The following is an 18,388-nucleotide window of genomic DNA, read 5'->3' on the forward strand; positions in this document are numbered from 1 at the left end:
CAACAACCAGAGCCAAAGAAGAAATAGAAGATTTCTACCAACTTTTACAGTTGGAGATTGATCGAACATGCAATCAAGATGCACTGATAATAATGCGTGACTAGAATGAAAAAGTTGGGAACAGAGAAGAAGAATTAGTAGTTGGAAAACATGGACTCAGTGACAGAAATGGAGCTGGAGAGAGAATGATTGAATTTTGCACAATCAATTACTTATTCATCACAAACACATTTTTAAAGAGACATAAACACAGGTTTTACACATGGATCTCCCCTGATGGTATGCATAGGAATCAGATTGATTACATCTGTGGAAGGAACCACTGGAGAAGCTCAACATCAGCTGTGAAAACTAGGGCCAGAGCTGATTGTGGAACAGACTACCAACTGCTCATATGCAAGTTCAAGCTAAAGCTTAGGAAAACTAAACCAAATCCACGAAAATAAAAATATAACTTTGAGTCTTTCAGAAGATTCTTTATCAAGGCCTATAGTCAAAAACTTGGTTTGGCCAATATCTGCATTCCAGCCTTCACTGAGCAGAAAACCCAGGTGAGCCACAGTGGACTAAGATTTCAGACCTAGAGAACTATGAGTAAATAAACATGTGTTTTTTTAAGCCACCAAATTTATTGTAAAGTGTTATGGTAGCATTTTTGTTGTTTATGCCCTTGAGTCAACTGCAACTTGTAGTGACCCTATGAACAAAGGGTCTGAAGCTTGCTCTATTTTATCTGATTCTCACCATCTTCTAGGATTTGGAATCAATAAACAACATGACAACAAATAGAGGAAAATACCTGAATTTCTCAAAAAGTTGATTCTATTTATATAAATTTGGAAGGGATAGTCAAGATGTTAAATGATACTGATGACTTGCATTTGGTAACTCTATTATGTATGAAAAAACAAAGATGCCACTTTGATGGCTAAAATGCATCTGATTCAAGCCAAGATCAATTTCAATAGCCTCATATTGATACAAAACTGGAGAATGAAAAAGAAAGTAAAAAGAATAACTGGTTCATTTGAATTGTAATGTTGGTGAAAATTTATATATATATAATAGAGTACTAGAAGATAGTTGTTGTTATTGTGTACCATTTAATTGAAACCAAGCCATAGCTGATCCTCCAGCAGGTTTTCAGAAGCAATTAATCTCACGGGAGGTGATTTCCCATCTTTCTCCAGTGGAGCAGCAGGTGGATTTGAACCACCTGCCTATGGGATAGCAGTACCGCTTCTTGTCAGTAGGTCACCAGAGTATATTACAGTATATATTTAGCATATTAAAGTATAGAAGATATACTAAAGACTACTAAAAGAATAACTGATGTCTTTGAGGTGTGGTGATGTGGAAGAGCACTGAATATACCATGGACTGCCAAGAGAGCAAATAGGTCTGTCTTAGGGAAAGTGAAACCAAGCTCTTTGGAGTCTAGAATTTTGAAGCTCTGTCTCACATACTTTTGGTCACATGACAAAGACGGACTAGTCTTTGGAGAACACCATCGCACTAAAACTTGAGACTTCTAAAAAAATTTATTTTCTGCTTGAGAAATATTCTTCCCTTCTGATCACCTAACTCCATCTCACTGCTGATGTCATTAAAATATTTTTTCATTTCCGGGCACCCTTTGAGATCCTCTTCTAATGTCAAGAACTCTCCCAAGTCCTGAAGGCCAATGATGCCAATTTAAAGATAAAAGTGCACCTGATTCAAGCCATGGTTTTTTTTTTTAAATCACCTACTATGCTTCACTATACTGAACAATGAATCCGGACGACAGAAAAAGAATTGGCGCCTTTGGGTTGTGGTGCTGAAGGAGACTACTGAATACCCCATGGTCAACCAAAAGAACAAATAGCTATGTCTTGGAGAAAGTGCAACCAGAGTGCTCCTTAGAGGTGAAGATGGTCAAGCTTCATCTCATATACTTTTGGAATGTTGTGAGGAAGAGCCGTTCCTTGGAAAGAGACATTATGGTTGGGTAGGTCAGCAAAAGAGAGGCCAACCCTCAATGAAATGGACAGACACAATGAGTGCAGCAATAGGCTCAAGCATGTCAGAGGTGGTAAGGATTTCACAGGATTCAGATCCATTGTTCATAGGATCATTCATTATGAGCTATGTTTGACTCAACAGCACCTAACAACAACATTCTACATTAAAAAACAAAAAGTCCGAGTCTTTTCTGATATCCATATTGGTCTTTCCCCTCCCAACCCCCCTGTTTTTTCAGTGATTTTTTCCCCCAAATGTGCTGTTCTTGTTCTACATGTCATCTCACAGCTCTTCTTCAGTCCTTGGTATTCAATGCATGACACCTATTTTGTAGGCAGTCTCTAAACTTATATGGCTATACTCAAGGTCATATTTTGGTTCTCATGGACTTGTTTTTGTTTTCTTCAACTTCATTTTGAACTTGCATATTAACAGTGATAGTGTGTTTCACAATCAGTCTCTGGCATGATTCTGATGAGATAGCTTCTCTACTGTCTTTTTCCATTTATGCAGTTACTTTCATTCCTGTGCATTCTATCTCATGAGGTCTGCATGTAGAATTATCATGTGTGCTGTTGAAAGAAAGCTGTCTTCAGCAAAGAAGTTGTTGGTCTTACACAATTCTTTCATGTAACTCCTGCATTGTTTCTATTACCAAGGCCAACTTCCAGCTGAAAATAACTCTACATAAGGTGCACCTGACCCAGGACATGGTCTTCGCAATTACTTGCTATTCAACAGAGGGGGACAATGACTAAGGATGATAGAAGAAGAACTGATGTCTTTTAGTTGTGATGCTGGAGAAGAGTCTTGAATATAAATGCCAAGAAAACAAATAGGTTGATCTTGGAGAGAGTGAAATCAAGTTTCTCCTTGAAGGTTAGGATTTTGAAGCTCCATTTCAAAATGGAGCTTTTGAGCATGTGGCCTGGAGAAACTGGTCCTTGGAGAAGGACATAATGCTCAAATGGGTGGAGGGACAGCACAGGAGAGGAAGACTCTGAGTGAGATGGATTGATACAGTGCCTAGAACAATGAGAGCAGGGGTGCTGGGGTCAGTGAGACTGGCTCAGGATAGGGCAGGTTTCAGAGCTGTTGTACACAGGGTCGCTATGAGTCACAGGTGAGTTAACAGCACCTAACAACAACAGCAGCAGAACAAAATACTGCTGGTTCTGACCATCCTCATTAGCAAAGATATGTCTGAGCCCACTGTTGCAGTAACTCTACCAGTCTATTTCTTTAAAGTCTCCCTCTTTTTTCACTGACCCATTGTTTGGTTGGTTGGTTTTGTGTTTTTGTTTTTTTTCCAAAGCATGGCATTTTTCTCCAAGGAGTGATCTCTTCTGGTAACAAGTCTACAGGACCTGAGATGAGGTATTGACATTCTCACTTTGAAGAGTATTCTGCCTATATTTTCTCCAAGAAAGAGTCTTTTGTTTTTTTTCTGAAAGTTCATGGCCTATTTAATATTCCTTACCAACACTATAAATCAAATGAATCAATTTTTCAGTCTTCCTTAAATATTGTTCAACTCTTATATGCTTATGAGGCAATTGAAAAAAATGGTAATAATTCCTCTCAAATTTTCATTCCAGATGTAGTAGATAACATAATTATCCTATTCATAATGGTCAATACTAGTCCTTTAAAACTCATTAACACCTGCAATATTGACTTATATGTTCAATTTCACTTTTAGTGATGAATTGCCCTATATTTAATATCAAAGATTATGACTGTCGCACAGTCACACTTTGTACATTCTATTTCCAGTTACAAATAAGTATATACTTTTCATTTTGATTCATGACATATTAACCAATAAGTGTCCTGAAAGTTTTTTCCATCCATGTTATTAAGGTAGACTCTATTTCGAGCTATTCTCCTGTTATATTTTTTATTTTGGTTTGAGGTTTTTAGTGTGTGTATATATGATTTTAATGAAAGTTTGCAGAAAGCTTGGGTTTTCATTCATTCATTCATTGTTGCACATTTTCCTCTCTCTCCCTCTCTCCCTTTCCCCTCCCCTAGTCCACTTTGCAATGCTTGCTCCAGATTGTTGCCATATATATAATGCCTAATCATATATTCCTTTCAGGAAGTCCTTCCCCTCATCTGTTCCAATGCAGCATCCAGTATCTTCAGTCTTTTCTAATCTCCTGCCAACATCTCATATCAATCTTCTTTTATAACAACAGTAATATGCAGTATTTTCCCTTTTGTGATTGATATAGTTCACTCATCACCATGACTTCCATGGCTCACTCATGTTGGCTAGGGTTTTACAAGTTCATTGTTTTTCTATGCTGCATAATATTCCAGTGTGAATGTATTACAGTTTTTCTATCCATTCATTTGCTGATGGGCACTGGGGCTGCTTCCAGATCTTTGCTATTATGAATAGTGCAGCAATAAAACATGTGTGGGCATATATCTGTTTGAGTGGTGGCTCTGGTTAGTTTAGGGTATATTCTCAGTAGTTCAGTTACTGGGTTATTTCTATTGCCAACTTTTTGAGAAAATGCCAGACCACTTCTCATGGTGGTTGTACCATTTTATATACCCAACCAGCAGTGAGTAAGAGTCCAATCTCTCCACAACCTCACCAGCATTTATTCTTTGCTGCCCCATTAGATATTTGTTGTTGCTGTTGGGATAAGATGATATCTCATACTTGCTCTGATTTGCATCTCTCTAATAGCTATGGATTTTGAACAATTAAATGGGGAAATGATGGCATTTTTACTACAAATATTATTGGCAAAATTGGAAATCATTTGCACAAAACTTAAGGAAGAGCCACACCTCCCACCAAACACAAAAAAAACAACTGAGGGTGGATTAGAGACCTAGAAGTAAAACTAAAGACTATAAAATTCATCAGAGAAAACCCAGCAACAAATCCAGAAGCCCTAATCTACAGTATAAACAGATTTCTGAGCATAAAGTAAAACCTACAACCAAGAGAGAATAAAATAGATGAATGGGGTCTTCTAAGAATCAAATCCTTATGCACATTACAATACTTCTCCAACAGGGTAAAAAGGAAACCCATAGACTGCCAAAAAAATTTAGCAATGAAATATCTGATAAGAGACTCATATCCAAAATTTATAAAATACTCCAGCACCACAGCAACAACTCAATCGCAAAATGAGCATAAGATACGAATAGATACTTCATCAAAGAAGAAACTCAGATGGCAAACAAAACCATGGAAAAATGTTCTCTTGTCATATTTTAATATCTTCCAATCCAAGAAGTTCATTTTCTAGAACTGTATCAGAGAATATTCTAAAACTATTCACAGATTTTTGTTCACTGCTTTTTTGCATTTAGTATAGAACCAGGCTCTTCTTAGGGTGTCTTGATCTAGAAGCTCCATTGAAACTTGTTCACAATAGATGACATGTTGGTATAACTGGAGGCGTAATATCTAGAATCACAGCAGTCCACAAGCCACTAAACTATGAGAAACAAGGGATGAGTGGTGGAAAGATAGAAGAGTGAAGATCAAACACATCAATGATTATGAGGAGGGCAAAGAACAGAACAATTTTTCATTCTTTCACACAATAGTATTGTCATGACTCAGATTGGACTTGGTGGTAACTAACATCGGCAGTAATTAAAACTAAGACAATGAATTAAAATTGAGCATTGCCAGGCAATTTCATATTCTATTACCAAATGTTGTTTTTCTATAAGAGAAACGTAGGGAAGTACTGCTCACCATTCTAAGTATGTTTAAAAATGCTAAGAAGCATATGTTGATGTCTAAGTATTTATTTTCTCCAACATTTGTTTGTATCATTCATTTTTTAAAACTACATAGATGATTAGTTTATCTAATTTTTTTTATTTCTTATCCATTTGATGTAGCTCATTTTGGTAGATACCTCTTTAATGATATATTTTATTAGATTCATATGTTATATAATCAGTTAGCTACATAAACAAAAGTTATCAATTACAGAGTGGGATGATTGAAAGTTTAGAAAATTTGAGAACATGAAAGATACTAAAGATTTACAGGCCTAAGAGTACAAAGAAATATCAAGCAAAAGTCAGCAGCATCTGTAGTATATAAATAGATAAAACCAATAATATGAAGTTCTTTTAACAGGATTTTATTGGTATGCTGACCATATCTTGGTATCTGTATTTCTTAAATTAGCAGTTCAAAGTTGCATGAAACTTTATTGCAAGCATATTTTTTTTTCTAGTTCCTGATCTGCAAAACACATGCTGAGGATGGAACTTGTGATAAATTCTACCTGTTCTAGACAAGATTTCTGTCTCATAATCAAACTAACAAAATTGGATTTTTCCAGAATGTATAGAACATAATGTAAATTGAAATGAAGATACTTACTTTTTCTGAGTTCTTTCTGCTAGTCTTGCAACCTCTATAGCTGCCTTTCTTGCCTCAAAATCTTCTCTTTTGACCACTTCCCCAGTTCCTCGGTACCCTAATTCCACCAATTGCCGGGCAAGGCTCTCATCCTAAAGGAAAAGCAAATAGTAAACTTTGTAACTGAATGAGGCTTTTCTTTTATCCAGCATATGCCAAGTGTTTTAGTCCAAGGCTGGTAAATAGGAACACCACAAATGGGTGATTTTAACAAACCAATTTCTTTTCTCACAGTTTATGTAGCTAGTACTCAGAATTCAGCACGCTAACTCCAGGAGAATGATTTTTTCTGTTGGCTTTGAATTAATGTCCTTATCTTTAATAAAAAATTCTTTTATATTGGTTTGCATACAAAATTCTTATACATTTGTTTCATTTATATACATTGTGTTTCATGCATTCATTTATTCACATTGTATTTCATAAAATCATTCTCATACATTGTGTTTTATAAAACAAATCATCATTGATACACTGGATCATTCCTAATTCCTTCAGCCTGTTCTTCCACCCACCGATTACTGCAGCCTCAAAGCCTATCAAGTGGGGAAATGACAATCTCTCAAACAAATGTTGCTGGAAAAATTGTCTTTATCATTTCTGAACTTTTTATTTCTTTTTGAAGATCTTCATTTGGCTAGACATTTCCCTTTCTCCATCTCCATTTACTTGCGGTAGTCTCTATTAGACCTTAAAAGAAATTGGCTTAAAACACAATCTATACTAAATATTCTCGTTAACATACTATAGACAATTCATTCCCAAGTAGGATCATAACCATAGGCATGCTGTTGTTAAGCATCATCCAATCAGTTCTGACTCACAGTGCCTTTTTGTACAAAACATTATCTAATCCTGTACCATCTTCACAATCTTTGCTATCATTGAGCTCATTATTGCAACCACTGCCACTGCGTTAATCCTTCTTCTTAAGAATCTTCCTTCCTTCACTGTATCTTGTATGAAGCTTTAAAATCAGAGACATTTGGTGTGTGTAAAGTCTAAAAGTTAAGCCATAACTCTAAAGTCTTAGGAAGAGTAAGAATCTGTTAGATTTTTAAAAGCTACTTTTAAAAGTAGTTCTTCCCATCTTGTGTACTGACCTACCCAGCTGCTTGAAAGAAGGCATTTTTTTTCTCTGAAATCAAACATATGCAGAAAATCACAATCAATTCCCAATGTGTTTTTCTAGTCAAATGGATACAAGATGTGATTATTTGTTTCTGAAGAGTTTTGATGCACAGTGTTATCAATAATTCTATTCTATATGCCTGCAGAAACAAACATGATTGGGCAAGTAATTTTGTCAATAAATTATCAGGAAAAAAAACCCTGTTCATCCAACCTCCTGGTTTTAATCTGTAATATGAATGGCATGTACCTTTATCAATAAAATAACTCCACAAAACAACTATGAAATATCATCTCACCCCAGTAAGAATAACAAAATTAACAGAAAAGCAAACATCAAATGCTGGTGAGGTTGCAGAGAAATTGGAACCCTTATTAACTGTTGGTAGGAGTGTAAAATGGAGCAACCACTATGGAAGGCTATATGGCACTTTCTCAAAAAGTTGTAAATAGAAATACCATTTGACCCAGAAAATCCACTACTGAGAATTTACCCTAAAGAAACCATAACTGCTACCCAAGCAGATATATACACATCTATGTTTATTGTGGCTCTGTTCACAATAACAAAGAGGTGGAAACAACCCAAGTGCCCATCAACAAAAGAATTACTAGAGAAGCTCTGGTATATTCACACAAGGGAATATTATGCAGCATTGAAAAACAAGGAATTCCTGAAATAATTTGCAAAATGGGTGACCCTGGAGGACATTATGCTGAATGAAATATCTCAGTCACAAAAGGGCAAATATTGAATAGTGCCACTGTTGTAAAACAGGACTGACATCGGCGTTGAGGGAAGACAGAGAAGGAGGGGATGAATGATATATACTGCATTGAAAAAGATGAGGGACAGAGCTGTTTAAAAGGAATATATGGTTGGATATTATTGTATGATTGGGTGTTATTGTCATCACAGGAGTTCAGAATGAAGGCTGCTCAGGGGAGTGGACTTGGAGGAAGGATTGCATAACAATGAAAGAGTTTTTCTATTCCTTTTCAGGGAGAAGAGTTAATTGGGGTTGGGAGGTGGACATGGAGAAAAGTGCAACAATGAATGACTAGAAACCCTAAGTCTCTGTAAACTTTCAGTAAAATTAATTAAAAAAATAGAAATAAAATAAAATAACTCCACTATGTTTTAGTCACTTGTTGTTGTTGTTGTTGTTGTTAGGTGCCATTGAGTCGAGTACAATTCATAGCGACCCTATGAACAAAAGGCCTGAACCTAGTCCTGTCCTGTGCCATCTTCACATTTCCTGACACACAAAAGCCCAGTGCAGCAGTCACAGTGTCAATTCATCTGGTTGAGAATCTTCATCTCCTTCTCTGACCCTCCACCCTTCCCAGGTTCATGTCCCTCTCCAAGGACTAGCACCTCCTTGCAATATATCCAGAGTATGCGAGGCAAAGCCTCATCATTCCTGTCTTCAAAGGGCATTCCAGCTGTACCCTCTCCAAGACATATCTATTCATTCTCTTGGCTATCCATGGGAGGTTCAGTGCTCTTCTCCAACACCATAGTTCAAAGGCACTAGTTCTTTTTCTGTCATCTGTATTCATTGTCCAGGTCTCAGATAGATAGCTACTAATTAGAAAGACTATGGCCTGAATCAGATGCACCTTAGTCTTCAAACTGACATCACTAATCCTCAATAATTTGGAAAGGTCCCTAACTGCAGATTTTCCCAGTGCAATGCTTCTCTTTATTTCCTCAGTGTTTGTACCATGGGTGGATCCAAGGAAGATGAAACCGATGACAGTTTCAATCTCCTCTCCATCCATCATGACACTTCCTATTCGTCCAATGGTAAGAATTTTTGTTTTCTTGACATTGAAACACAATTCATACTGAAGGCTGCATTTCTTGATCCTCTGCAACAAGTGCTTCAAATCCTCCTCACTTTAAGCAAGTAAGGTTGTGTCATCTGCATAATGCAGGTTATTAATGAGTCTCCCTCCAATCCTGATGTCACATTCCTCTTCTTAGACTCCAGCTTCTTGGATAATTTGTTCAGCATATAGATTTAACAGGTATGGAGATATAATAGAACCCTGATGCACTCCCTTCCCAATTCCAAACCATGAAGTGCTCTCCTGCTCCGTTCATACAACAGCCTCGTGATCCGTGTATACTTTCCTCATGAGCACAGTCAATTGCTCTGGGATTCCCATTCTTCTTAATGTCATCCACAATTTGCCATAATCCACGCAGTCAAATGCCTTTGCACAGTCAATAAAGCACAAATAAGACATTCTTCCTGTATTCCTTACTGTCAGCCAGGATCCATCAGCAGTGATATCCCTGGTGCCACCGCCTCTTCTAAATCCTGCTTGAACTTCTGGCAGTTCTTTACCTATGTACTGTTCTAGCTGTTTTGGAATGGCCTCAGTTTAGGTGGGAAGTCTCTGTGTGGGAAAAGAGGCTCTGGTGGACAGGCCTTTGTATTTAAAAGTCAGTCTGGTCCTACCTGTGAGTGAACCTTTAGATTCACAAAGTTGGATCCTGGTGATTAAGTACTTGTGATTTACTTGAAAACTGAGATAAAGTTTTTGGATGTTTCTAACTGATTTAGTCACTTACCACTGTCAAATTTTCACTTACAGATATCCCGTCTTTAATACAATGGTCTTTCAGCCAATTATAAATTTATTTTTTTAAATTTTTTTTATTTTTCTTTTTTTACTATTCAAAGCACTTTGTTGCAGATCTGGGAAAGCAGAGAAAAGCCACTCAAAAACTGTATCTCAATTATAAACGTATAAAGGTTTTTATTCCCACTTCCACTGTACAAACATGCCTCTTTCTTCACAGTACACTGGAATAACCATCTTCCCTCTGAATGTGGACGTTTCCCCAGTCTCAGAAATCTCTCTTGTTCAATAAACTTCTTTTGTTTTCACTTTAAGGAGACTCTTTAAAGTACTCTATGGCATTCTCTACTCCACCAGCCATTGTATTCTTCTCCAAAGACTGAGTTTTCCTAATAACATGTCCAAAGCATGTGAGAAAGTCTTGTCATCATCACTTCTAGAAGCACTATGACTGTATTTTGTCCAAAACATATTTGGTCATTCTTCTGGAAATCCGAAGTATATTTAATAATCTTTACCAACATCTTAATTAAAAGGAAGCAATTCTCCTTCAGACTTTCTTAATCATTGTCTAGCCATGAATATGATGCAATTGAAAACACTGTGTCTTGAGCCACACATATCTTAGTTCTCAAAGTGACATTTTTTATTTTTTAATGTCTTAAAGATGTCTTGTGCAGTCAATTTGTACAAAGCAATATTTGATCTGACTTGATTTCTTGGCTGATACTTTCAGGGATATTGACTTTGGATTCAAGTAAAAAAAATCCTTGACATCAATAATTTATTAGATTATCGTGATGTTTCCTTGTAGTCTACTTGTGGAGATTGTTTTTCTTGTTTTAATTATGTGAGGGTATTCAGCTGTGTATATCATTGTAAATTATGGATAACATACAGAAGAATTCAGTTTACTGAACATGTAACTGTGCTCATGTTTTGTGGAACCTACACATAGGAAAAACCCCAGGTATAAAAAAGAATAAAAGTATATGGCATGGTTCAAAATCAGGAAAGGTGTGCATCAGGGTTTTATCCTTTCAACATAGCTACGTGATTTAATTCCATTTATACACTATGCAAAACATCTGAGAAGCCGGACTATATGAAGAAGTATGTGACATGAGGGCTAACAGAAGATTCATGAACAACTTGTTACATGCAGGTGACATAGCCTTGTTTGCAGAAAGGGACAAAGACTTGAAGCAGTTATAGGAGCAGATTAAAGGCTATGCTTAAATATGTATAACATTTCAACATACTGAGAATAGTGGTGGCTTTTGAGAGGAAGACCCTCAACGAAATGAATTGACAGTGACTACAAGGAAAGAACTTGTGAATAGTTCAGACTTGAGGATAAGGCAGGATAAAGCAAGGATTTTATCTATTGTACAAAAGTACACTATGAGTTGAAGTTGAACGATAGCACCTGACAACAACAAATGACGAAGTCCTATTGATATTGAGTGCTGTAGTCTTTGATCTTTATCAGTAAGTACTTTAAATATTCTTCACCTTTGGGACGCAAGATTGTTACATCTGCATTTATAAGTTCATGGTGATCTTCCTCCAGTTCTGATGCAATGTTCTTCTTCAGATAGTCCAGCTTCTCAAATTATTTGCTCAGCATACAGATTGAATAGGTATGGTGAAAGGATTCAACCCTGGCACACATCATTCTCAATGTTAAACTATGCAATATCCTCTTGTTTTCTTTAAATTACTGTCTTTTTCCCCCCTATATATAGCTTCTGTATGAGTACAATTAAGTGTTCTCAAGTAACTATTTTTCACAATTTTATCCATAATTTGTTATATTTCACAAAGTTGAATGCATTTGAAAAATATCTACAGCACAGGTAAATTTATTTTCAATGTGTTTGGCTTTAACCAAGATTCATCTGAGACTAAGAATGATATATCTTGTTCTATGTTCTCTTTGAAATCTGGTTTGAATTTTTAGCAGGTTTTTTTTTTTACATTCATTCTCTTACATTGCTTATAGTTTAGCCAAATTGCATACACTTATTAATCCTTAAGTTCTGCATTCTGTTGAATCACCTTTTCTTTTAGATAAACGATTGTTGTTGTTAAGTGCCTTCCAGTTATCTACAACTCATAGTGACCCTTATGTACAACAGCTCTGAAGCCTGCTTTATCCTGAGCCAGTCTCACTGACTCCAACACGCTCAACCCCGTTGCCCTAGTTATTTTATCAATCCATCTCATGCAGAATCTTTCTCTCCTGCACTACCCCACCTCCTTTCTGAACATGATGTCCTTCTCCAAGGACCACTGTCACTCCTGGACATTTGCCCCAAGTACGTGAGATGGACCTTCAAAATCCTAGTCTCCAAGGAGAAACTTGGATTCACTCTCCCCAAGACAGACCTATTTGTTTTCTTGGCAGTCCACGGTGTGTTCAAAGTTCTTCTTCCATACCACAATTCAAAGGCATCAATTCTTCTTCTATCATCATAATAGAAATTAGGATTTACAGCACGTATGAGTGGGATATAATTTAATTCTTAACATAAAGTAACTTTCTTAAATAGAAAAAAATAATATATCATTTAAATAAGACAAAATATACTAGATATGAAAACTCTTTAGAATTATAATTCTTTCCAACATTGGCTGTCCTTTTCCCACATGGATAAAGCAGAATGGGGGAAGAAATAACATCAATTACTAAATTTTCTCTAAAGAGTTGGAAAACAAAAGTCTGTTGTGTTTTTAATCAATTTGTAAGAACAGCTGTAGATACTTAATAGAATATCTTTAAAACAATAAAATTAAAAACAATAGTGCTTACACAAGAAAGACTTTAAAAATTCAATTGCACAAAAGAGAACTGGACTGCTTTCAGCAAGTACAACATTTCAGAAACGAACTTCCTTGAAGTCAATTAACTGATGACACAGAATATTATAACTTCAAATATAAAATAAAAAGGAGCAGATGGATTTCTTACTTAACTTGAAAGATATTTTTCCTTATAATGTTGGTACCAATAAAAACAGAAATAAATAAATTTTGAATCTCTGCAGTTTTCCAGGCCTTTTATTTTTTGGTTACTTTATTATTTTGCATATTACTTTGATGATATATTTAAAATTATAAATTTATAAATTATAAATTTCCACACAGTTTGAAAATATGTAAGTTTACCTGAATTTGCTTGGATAAAGTTACATGTTAAGCATTTATATATTAATAATGGTCCTTCTTTCTTAATATACAGTAAATATTTGAAATATAATAAAAGCAGTATCTGTTTTATTATTAAATATTCTTAGTTAATATGTCACTGTTGAATGCAAAAGCTGGCTGAAAATTAAATTGCAAAACTCAAGATGTCAGGTCTACAATCTATTTGAACTCATAGCAGCTATTTTAAAATTAAAATTGTTCAAAGACAAACAACAAAATTTATAACCAGAAAACTTGAGACTTTCCTATGCTAAACATTAAATGTAAATCTTGAATTCTGAGCAATGTAGAAACACTTGCCGGGATGTTAAAATGGAAAGCACCAGGTGTCAACAAGATAGGTCTTTGGTTGTTTTTTTTTCACTTGTTCTCTCCCTGGAATAATTGAAATCACATATTCTTGTGCCCTTTAAAAAGAACCACAAAACTGAGCCAATGCCTCCACCTAGTGGAATTAATATTTAATAGGGAAAAGTAATCTTGCTTTTATATTTAGTTTTTAAGGATTAATAGTAAAATGCATATCAAAATCCAGATGGGAAATGGGATGGAGGTGGGAGTCTGAGAGTGGGGGCAGGGATGGGGGTGTTTGAATCTCAAGGTCTCAGAGTTTGGTGGGCAGAGCAAGGAGGTGAAGGAATTAGGAAAGACCCAAGGGACCTGATAAGGAGAGGTAACAGTGGGCATGGATCAGTGGGGATTAATTTTAGAAAACACAATATGTGTAAATGATAATGGGAAACACAGTGTGAATGGGAGAATGCAAAACACAATGTATATAAACTAAAAAAAAGTAAGCTAATTTGAGTTTTAATTTTCTTAAGTATGAAATTTCTAAGTAGTTTAATGAATAACATTTTTCACTTCAGCTCTTTGAGAGGTAATGAATTTCACCTATAAGAATGCAAGTTCTTTGTGATGAACAGGAAATTAAAAATTGTTATATTTACTTTTTCATGTTGAATGAAAGGTGGATAATCATATATGCGTCTTGTACACAAAGTATTTCAATAGTTTTGGACTCAAGTGCATTAACCTATAATGCAATGAGTGTTGAGACCTTCTAAGAAAATAAGAAGTACTTGACGCTGATGGCTCCCACTGGTTGACAGAGATATCAATCCTCACTTCGTTATTAGATATGTGCTTCCCTGGAAACATCACTAGTCTAAGGGGAATACAGTACCCAAGGTTATGTTAAGAGTCAGAGCCTTTCTTGCACTATTTGATACAAAATGGAATTTTCATTTAAAATCTTTAACACACTTTTATCAAGTCTCAAAATAATACCTTCAAGTGATGCTGAGAAAGACATTTCACTAATGCCAAATATTAGGACTTGAAAGCTCCTTTCTTACCAGAATACAAAGTAATGTTACACAAAATAAAAAGTAGTTAAGAATTAGAAAGTAAAATCAGTAGGCCCATCAGAAAGCTGATTTTTTTTTAGATGTTTTACATCCTCTCATCATTTGTATCCTACTCTTCTACCTGTGATAATCAGAAAGTTGGGTGGCTGATCTTCCATCCTATAAATAATGCTGGTAATTTCATTCTACTATTTACTCTGTGTAAAAGTAAGATATAATTTTCTTAGAAAATATGAAAATTAAGGTTGTTCATATTATATATCACTCATGGATTTACCACTTAGGAATAGTGATTGTTATTTTGAGAAAAGTCATCCTTGTATGTAGTTAAGCATGCTATATTTTATTGACCAAAAGTCATCATAGTCTAATTATTTCTCATGTAATAATATATATTGAATTCAGCATCATGATAGATGGTGAAGAGATTGATATTGTTAACAGTTTTAATTTGCTTGGCTCCACAATCAACCAGCAGACAGGAAATTAAAAGACAAATTGCATTGGGAATGTCTGCTATCAGAGACCTCTCCAAAGTACTTAAGAGCAATAACGTCAGTATGGAGACTAAGGTGGGCTAGATACAGGCCATGGTCTTAGTAATTACTTGCTTTGCATCAGAGAGCTGGGCAATGACTAGAGATGGCAGGAGAATTGATGCCATGGAGCTGTGTTGCTGGAAAAGAGTATTGAATATACCAAGGAAAAACAGGTTCATCCTAGAGAGGGTGAGAACAGGCTGCCTCTTGAAAGCAAGGATTCTGAAGCTTCATCTGACATACTTCAGACATGTTGCAAGGAGGGACCAGTCCTTGGAGAGAGACATCATACTTGGGAGGGTGGAGGGACAGTGCAGGAGAGGAAAGCCCTCAGTGAGATGAAATGATTCAGTGACTGGGAAATGAGGGTAGGTATGTTACAGACAATAAGATTGGCATAGGAAAGAGTAAGGTTTAGGGCTGTTGCAAGACACTAAATGGCACATAGCAACAACAGCATTAAATATACATATTATTAATACACATTATTATTGTTATTGTATGTCATCAAGTCTACTGCAACTCATAGCGAGCCTATGCACAATAGCTCTGAACCCTGACCTATCCTGAGCCAATCTCACAGCCTTAAACACATCTAACCTTACTACTCCAGTTATTTTGTCAGTTCATCTCATAGGAGTCTTCCTCTCTTGTGGTTTTGCTCAACTCTTTTAAACATGATATCCATCTCCAAAGACTAATACCTCCTGGCTACATGCCTAAAACATGTGAGACGGAGTCTCAAAATCCTTGACTCCAAGGAACAGGCAAGACCTGTTATTTTTCTTGGCAGTCCTTGGTATGTTCAATACTTTTCCCCAGAACCACAACTCAAAAGCATCAATGCTTTTACTGTCATCCTTGGTGACAGCTCTTTGATGAATAGTAAGTAATTGCAAAGATCATTGCCTGGATCAGGCACACCTTAGTCTTTGCTCTTCAGCACTCTGGAGAGATCCCTAACAGCAGATTTTCCTAATGCAATTCGTCTTCTAATTTCCTGACTGCTGATGTCAGGATTGTTGATTGTGGTACCAAGCAAGTTGAAATTGTTCACAATATCAATCTCTTTTCCTTCTATCATAATGCTGCTACTGGGCCCTGTGGTAAAAAAATCTTAGTTTTCTTGATATTGAGCTCAGTCCACATTGCAGCAAACTACAGTCCTTAACCCTGTGCAGCAAATGCTTCAGGTCCTCCTCAGTTTCAGCAAGTAAACAAATCATCTCCATCATACAGACTGTTTATTATTCTTCCCCAAATCCTGATACCACATTCCTCTTCATAAAGTCCAGCCACTCAAATGATCTGTTTTGTATTTAAATTGAAAAGGTATGAAAATAAGGACATATTTCTGACTCTTGCTCTTAGTATTGGTTTCTCATGAACACAATCAAGTGTTCTGGGATCCTCTCACAATAAGACACAGACAATAAAAATTAATACACAGATAAGTTTAATGATGCAATAAGTGAAGGAAGGTAATGCAAAAAAAGAGGTAATAAGACTTTCTATCTAGGAACCCAGCACAGCCAGAACCCAGCATAGCAGGACAGCTGGAATTTGAACCACATACAGGACAGCTGAGTCCCTGCCAAAAGAGACCAGCCAAGCAATTGTGGAACCCACCCACCAGGAGCAAGTAGGGAGCAACCACCTGCCACCTTGTGACTCCTGAGAGCAACCAACTGCCCCCAGACTTCACGAGACCCTGGAGGAGCAATCGCCTGCTGGCCACTGAGTGACTCTACCCCATGGCCTCCTGCTGCATAAACCCCTGGCTGCTCCCAAATCCTGCCCCTGCCTTCTGGTGGTACCCTGGTCCCAGCCCCATGCTTCCACCCCACCCCCCAAGGCTCCACAATCACGTGCCTCCACCACAGCTCTGCAACTCCAGTGGCACCCAAGGGTCACTAGAGAGTCCTGCACACCACACAGAGACCAACCAATTTGATGAGCCATGGACAGTAGGATTTCGAATCAGAACTTTTGTTGCAGCAGTTCCTTTTGGAGCCACAGGAACACAAAGCCACTCTGTGGATCCATCCATCACCCAGAGACACCAGACAAGCTTCTGTGGACTTATCTGGCAGGAGAAAGGCCAGTAGGATCCTGACTGGGTTTTCTGGGGCACTGCTGATTACCTGGGAGAGTACCGAAGGGCGTGCCCACTGGTGGAGAATTTGGCCTAGCTCTCTTGGGCCATGCTGACTGCTCAGGAACTAGCCAGCCAGTGATAATCTGTCTGAACTTTTGTGGATTCTGCAGACCAGCCAGAGGCTAGTAGGTTGGTGGGAAATTGACTTTGACTTTTCGGGTCCTATTGGATCCAGGACCCTGCTTGGGCAGGGGCTTCTGTGTGAGGGCACCTGCATAAGTGCCACTGGGCAGGGACCACTGAGTCAAAACCACTGGGTGGGAAATGGACAGCAAGAATTTGAGTAGAAACCCCAATCGTGAGCATACTCAGATAGCTGAGATTCGAACTATGTCTTCCAAGTGGTTGACCTGCCCTCGTGATCATCCCAACCCTGTGCCTGCCTCACCCTGTTCGGCTCCACACCAGTGCCTACACATCTGGGCAATTAACTTGCCTTTAATTGGGAGCACCTTGACCTGTCTTACCAACAAGAGATTGCCCTCACAGGCTCTGAACTGACATTTCTCTGAAGTCAGAAGTTCAGAGAAACACACAAGTGGGGTAGCTGTCCAACTGATCTCTAGAGTATTGTGTTCAGATCAAGAACATATCAATGTCTCAAAGAAAGTAAGCTATCCCACACAATACACAAGAGCAAAGAAAGATGTCACCCCCAAAGGGTGACACAGTGTCAGTGGATTTCCTAAAGCTAGAAAGTCTATGAAACTTTCTGACACAGAATTTAAAAGAATATTGATTGAATATATTCAATGGATAAAAGACAAATTTGACAAATTAGAGGATACTACAAGCAAAAAAACAGATTGTTGTTGTTGTTGTTATGTGCCATCGAGTCACTTGTGACTCATAGTGACCCTATGTAGAGCAGCCCTAAACTCTGCTCTGTCCTGTGCCAACCAAACCGTCTCCGATTCACCCATCCCGATTACGCCAGTCACGGAATCAATCCACCTCATAG

Source organism: Elephantulus edwardii, unplaced genomic scaffold (assembly GCF_000299155.1).
Source record: "Elephantulus edwardii isolate Elephantulus edwardi_28Jun2011 unplaced genomic scaffold, EleEdw1.0 scaffold00042, whole genome shotgun sequence".
Classification (NCBI taxonomy): domain Eukaryota; kingdom Metazoa; phylum Chordata; class Mammalia; order Macroscelidea; family Macroscelididae; genus Elephantulus; species Elephantulus edwardii.